At 34.6% G+C, this 6,691-nt stretch overlaps 1 long non-coding RNA gene across 1 annotated transcript; it reads right to left on the reverse strand.

Annotated features, from left to right (window-relative positions):
* Positions 1-902: 902 nt before the first annotated feature.
* Positions 903-5,600, reverse strand: LOC140625028 (uncharacterized). Its single transcript, XR_012024425.1, has 3 exons — positions 5,469-5,600; positions 3,852-3,946; positions 903-1,430 (listed from the first exon to the last, which is right to left on the reverse strand). It is a non-coding gene; the product is annotated as an uncharacterized lncRNA (long non-coding RNA).
* Between the last annotated feature and the right edge of the window lie 1,091 nt (positions 5,601-6,691).

Consider the following 6,691-nt stretch of genomic DNA (forward strand, 5'->3'; position numbering starts at 1 on the left):
ACAAGGATTGACAGTGCTAAAAATACAAACTGTTGTAATAACATGGCACACAAATTCTTTATTTGAGGCCATCTTAAATTGACATCTCCTATTCTGAAAACTTTTTTTTTTTTTTTTTTTTAATCTGACTGAGCTGAAAGAACATGGACTTGGAGCCTTTGGGAAGTATTAAATAATATTACTACTCTTTTCAGGTCATGATTCAGCACTGATAGCAAGCCATTCCTTCAGGAAATGGTTTTGACTGGGTAGTTCCCTAGTAACAAAGGCCATAGCAACACCAAAGGAGGCATCAGTAATGCAGACTCTCTCAGGGAATTTTGATTGACATTATAGAACCTGCATTGCCTGTAGGAGTAGGACTCCTAACAGTGGCTGTGACCTTTATCATCTTCTTTTTTTATTTTTCTTTGAAGTCATTACAGCTGTTTTTCCACTGAGTTGTAAACCATGCCAGTGGGATCCTGAGACAAGATTTTTTTTTCCCGGGATATAGAAAACAGGAAACAGATGTACAGCAAAATGCAGACATAAGATTTTGTTGGTTCTTATAAGCAAAGGACTTGATAGAGAATTATATGCTGCCCTAGAACCTTTTGGGTTGATTTTTTTTTCTAATCAAGAGAATATGCTAGGCAATAGAATTCACATACATAGTTCATATAAGTTACAGGAAATAATCAGTTGATTAAGAGATTGATTAAGATTGATTGGCAGCTGATGGAATCTTACTGTAAAATATATGTTTCTGTGGCTTATGATGGAAAATGAAAACATTGCTTGAAAGTTAAATTGATTAAGTCAATTCCAGGACTCACTTTAAGGTAAATATGTAGCATTTTACTTTTGCTTTAGATTAAGAACAAAGCCACAGTGTTCTCTATGATTACAAATTTGTCAAGCAGAGGCTGTAGTCCTTGTGTGGGAAGTGGCCTTGTGTTTATCCACAATATTATCCATTTGGGATAAGCATTTTAATATAATTCAAATTCACTTTCTTTTTCAGTTGAAAGCAATAATCTCAGTTCCTTCTATGAATGGTGGTGCACATATTTTTATTTGTAGCAGAGATTTGTGGGTGATTGACTCCACACAATCTCCGCTATTGGCTTCACTATTGAGGTTGAAAATGGGAGTGATGGCAACCCCAACCTCCCTTATCATCAGGCAGGACACACATGGCTGATCACTGTGAGCAGAAGTGCGCTCGGGGCTCTTGGAAAACTGTTTGTTTTTCTTGTGAAAAGAAAATGGTTACTATTGGCACAACCACCACCACCACCTCTGCCTTCTCCCCACCCCCATCGTTCTTCCTGCCTGAAGAAGCATCAGCAATCCTGAGTCCGTGAAGCAAAGGTGCAGGGCGGTGCCCAAGTGCTGGCATGGTTGAGCAGCTAAGACAATACCACCAGTTTCTTCTTTCCTGCTTCCTATTATTAAGAAAGAGAAAAAGATGCAATGTGTTTAAAGGTTCTCAACATTAGCTTTGCTTTGTTGCCAGCTAACTCTACCTTACTGATTCAACATAACTGCTTGGTTTGCATTGAATGATTGCCTTATGGTTTTCTGCCTATGGGTTTATTCTGGGAAACATGGTCGTTTTAAGGAGATACTTTTGGTTTAGTTTTGCTGGTTCAAAACACTGTGTGGAGGGTTAGACACTTGGCAAATATAACAAATAACTTGATATTGTTTATTCTACAGCAGGGTTTCTTCACTTCCACACTACTGACATTTTGAGCTGAATAATTCTTTTTTAGGGTGGGAAAAGGGGCTGTCCTGTGCATTTTAGGGTATTTAGGAGAATTATTGGTGTCCACCTATTAGATGCCAGTAGCATCTTCCTCTCAGATAGGACAATCAAAAAGTCTCCAGACCTTCCAAAAGTCCTCTTGGGGGCAAACTCATTCCAGTTGAGAAACAAAATATCTATAAATATTTGGATAAGTAAGATACATTAAAAACGAGGAATTTCACCTTCCTGTTTTTGGTTTTCAGTTGTATTTGGTAAATATTTTCTGTATTGCAGTTACTTTTGCAGCACATATATTTTATTTTGAACTGTGAAATTGCTTTCTATAACATGACATGAAATAAGCTTCAAACAAAACTTGCAAGAAAATGCTGTAGAGTAAGTCTTTTTTTATGTGACATGAAAACCACAGGTGAAGTCTGTTAAAAAGAAACACTGAAGCAAAGTAGTAAATAATTGTTTGGCATCTGATAGTATTCAGTTGTTTATAAAATTACAAACTGATAGCAATGACCAAGTAGGGAAAGAAGCCTATGAAACAGCTTTTAGAATTTCTATTCCAATAAAGACTGGTACATTGGAAATAACCTGAAGTACATCATCCCAAAGAAGACTTTTAAATCCAAAGAATATTTAAATCCAAAGAATAGTAAGCACTCTACAGGCTATACGTGTGTGTGTGTGTGTGTGTGTGTGCTGCTACTTTACACTCCTAAATAATTTTGTCTACAGGGGACCATAAAACCATTGTGTTCAATTAGATGCTTTGCATTGTCTTTGAGTTGGCTTCTCTGGACAGTCTATATATTTAAATTGTGTTTTAAACAGGAAAATGATTTATTTTTCACCATAGATGCTAGGCTGTGTGTTTTGGTCACAGACAGGCAATAATTCTCAAACCAATTTCACAGATGTTTTACTCTATTTTTATAAAAGCATAAAATACTTAACTGGCAAATAATGATTTACAGTGGCCATTAGTTATTTGTTCTTTATATCATTTAACAATTATTTATCCATTACCTATTTGAAAAATGTAACTACTTCAGAAGCTGGTGTTGCAAAGAATAATAATAAATGATGTTGATCTAAAGACACCTGCTGTCAAGTAAAAATGGATGGTAGATAAAGAGATAATTATAATGCTATGTGGTATTATATGATAATAATACAAGCATTTGTAAAAATTATAAAATAGAAATATGGAAAAAACTAGCTCATTCATTTTTATTGTTTTATTTATTAAAACACATATTTTTAAATTAATTGTGAAAAGCATTCAGAGCTCAGAACAAAATGTGTACAATCATTCAGAGACGTTCTAAAGTGAAGCCATAAAAATTAGCAAGATTTGGGGAAAAAGAAGTCACTTTTAATAAATCACATAAGCAGATAAGATTAACCATAGAAGATGGTTAACTGACACTTATTTCAATATTATTATTATGCAGATTTGTGGTTTTAAAGCAATTAAAATCAATGTAACTCAGAGCAGTGGTCAACTTCTTTCTGTATTTTAATCCATTATCATCAAGGGGAAACTTTTGAGGATAAATGAAATGATTAATTTAATATTGAAATCAAATTACTATTAATTAATATTCAATTAATTAAATTCTAATGGAATTTGTCTCAAGACAGAAATAGGCAAATACAAAGATGATCAGACAGGAGTAAGTTTTACCCATTTTAGCTGCTATTAATCGCAATTAACTTTCTACATTGATTGTTTATCTTTGTGGATAAAGCAGGTTGGCTCTACTGCTATGGACTAGAAGGTCCTCATTGTTGGGGGACCATTGGAACCACAGCTTTTTTCTTTTCCTCTATTTTTAAATTAGTGTACTTTGTATTGACTTCAGAAAGCATGAAGTGTTTGTTCTTCATTCTTTAGGTATTATTCCAGATAACATTTGGTGCTCCACCCATAATACCCCTTTACAATTCTTTAGTCCAGTGTGTGCCACATTTGGAGGACGAATATACCAATTTTCTCCTTCAGGGTAGCATGATGCTAAGGCATCTTTTACGTGTCTCCCAAATGTTCGTATTAAGTCAGGCTTCAGATGCATATAGTAGTAATCTGCTAATAATATACCTTTCGTTGTCTTCCTTCCATTCCCCAACTCACTTTGCGTCATCCCCACCAGTGCTTTCTGGGATCTCTATCCAGATAAACTCTGACTCAGGAGCCTGGTTTTATAAGAATACATATTTATTATTCTATAAAGAAATAGAGGCAATTTATTAAACTCAGATTCTATTATTTCTTTATGCACATAACTATCAACTATGATTTATAAAGTGATATTGAGTGATGATTGTGGATCTTACACTCTGAGGTAAACATAATGACCGTAGGAATAATAGTAAAATATATGCTTAAAGTTAGTGCAAAGCAACATATTAAAATGTTGTAAGTGGTAAAAATAAGTGCTTATAAAAAAGGGGAAAGTTCTGGGTGGGAGTTATCAGGAAATCAGAGAAAACATTAGTCCATTGTTTTATCCAACATGTGTTTAGTGTCTCATATGTAGCAGGCACAAAACTAGACGATGTGAATAAAAAATTGATTACACAGGTCATGGTCCTGGGGTCCTGGGATTGAGTCCTGCATTGGGCTCCCCTCAGGGAGCCTGCTTCCCCCTCTACCTGTGTCTCTGTGTCTCCCACAAATAAATAAAATATTAAAAAAATAAAAATAATAAAAAATGAATAGATATATTTTTATACTTCGTTTGACAGAAATCATTCACTTGATAACTTAAAGAAAAAGAGGCAGTGCAGAGACATAATTAAGGGAGGAAGTAATTTTAGAATCTATCAAAATAAAAATTGCAGCATTTCATTTTTGAAATACAACTAGTGTTGCAATGACTTTTATTTATTTATTTATTTATTTATTTATTTATTTATTTATTTATTTATTTTTCAATGACTTTTAAACTGATAAGTCAAAAGATATGCTCATGGGCAGCCAGGGTGGCTCAGCGGTTTAGCACTGCCTTCAACCTAGGGCCTGATCCTGGAGACCCCAGATCGAGTCCCACGTCGGGCTCCCTGCATGGAGCCTGCTTCTCCCTCTGCCTGTGTCTCTGCCTCTCTCTCTCTCTCTCCCTGTGTTTCTCATAATAAATGAATAAAAACTTTAAAAAAAATTTAAAAAGATATGCTCATATGTTCAAAGTGTCAAATAAATGCAGAGGATAAAATTTGTAGTTTTCTTGGGGGGAAGGATAAAAAGAATGTAGATCCTAGATGCTTTATCATCACTGATCACATAAACCTTCAGAAATTGCAGCTAACACAGGACGCTCTCTAGTGAATTTACAGCTGAATTGACTAATTGACTTGTCCTCTAAGAAAGATAATTAAAATTTGAAAGAAAGAGAGGTAGCTGAATGTAAAACAAAGTTGGCATCAACAGCTCAGGAGTCACTAGTATGATAATAATGGACTACTAGAATTTCATATGATTTTAATTAAGCATTATGAATATAGTACCATTTAGAGCATGTTGCATGTATCTGGTCAAGTGATTTGAAACCTGAAGATTCAATCAAAGATATTGGATGCATTTCATTAAGTCTGCTACAATATTTCTAGATCTCCCAGTTCTTAGACCCATCAAAATGGAGCACATTGAATCAGAACTACTAAATCTTTTAGTGACGTTTGATTTCTTTGCATGATTTGGACAATACTTATTATATACCTGTAGTAGGGTTTCTTCAAATAGGAAGTAATGCCGGCTGTTCTTTTGTTGTGAAATTTGGCTTCCTCATCTTGGAAATGCTGATGTTAGGGCCTATCAAAGTTACTTTTCTTCTTTCTTCTTTCTTTCTTTTTCTTTCTTTCTTTCTTTCTTTCTTTCTTTCTTTCTTTCTTTCTTCTTCTTTCTTTTTCTTTCTTTCTTTTTTCCTCTCTTTCTGTAATATCACAGTAAACATAGAGTTTACTAGATACCTAGAGTTCGTCCTTTGTTTTGTTAAGATTTTATTTATTTATTTATGAGAGATACACCGAGAGAGGTAGAGACACAGGCAGAGGGAGAAGCAGGCTCCACGGAGGGTGCCCAATGTGGGACTTGATCTCAGGACTCCGGGATCACGCCCTGGGCTGAAGGCAGGTGCCTAACTGCTGAGCCACCCAGGGATCCCCCTAGACTTCTTTATTGAAAATTAGACATGATTTAAAATCAGAAATCTTTAAAAAAAATAAAAAATAAAATCAGAAAAGGCTCTAAGCTGCAACATAGTAGTAAATAGAATGTTGTTGAGTCTCACTATAGCTGTATTTTCTGGCATTTAATATCTTTGAAAAGTTTCATTATTTAACCAGAAATACTCTAAAATATTTAGTGGAAAAAAATCTCACTATAATTCAAGGTATTATGATTGAAAGAAATTTTTAATCATCTACACTGACCTCATCTAATTCTATATCCCTTTTCCTTGGTAGTTCCTTTTTATTTATTGATAGGCATCATCTAGGCAGAATATTTACCTCAGAATAAAGAGAAATTGCATACAATAGGGGAGATGACAGCATTTAAAATATTTATAATGTCCTCAGTTGCTGTGCAATATTTTTAAATGACCCGTGTTTTTGGTTTTAAGTATTGTGACATACGTTGACACAATTTGAGGTCTAGAATGTGATGTTTTTGCATAATGGTGCCACCCCATGAACCCTAAGAGAGGCAAAATGGGTTCCAGAAAGAATAAGTGCTATGTATTAAATTCATCAAAAATTATTTTCTGTAAGATCAATTCTCTCAGAAGACTTCTGAGATCTTTGCATTTCAATGTCAAATCATGCTGCTAACTGCAAGGTTTGTGTGGGCATTTGGGAATTGAAACGAACAACTCAAGTGGGTAAGCATTTAGCCTCAATATGGACCGATAATAACTCCAACTATAAAAAGTAAGTGGAGGG

This window comes from Canis lupus, chromosome 35 (genome assembly GCF_048164855.1).
Source record: "Canis lupus baileyi chromosome 35, mCanLup2.hap1, whole genome shotgun sequence".
Classification (NCBI taxonomy): domain Eukaryota; kingdom Metazoa; phylum Chordata; class Mammalia; order Carnivora; family Canidae; genus Canis; species Canis lupus.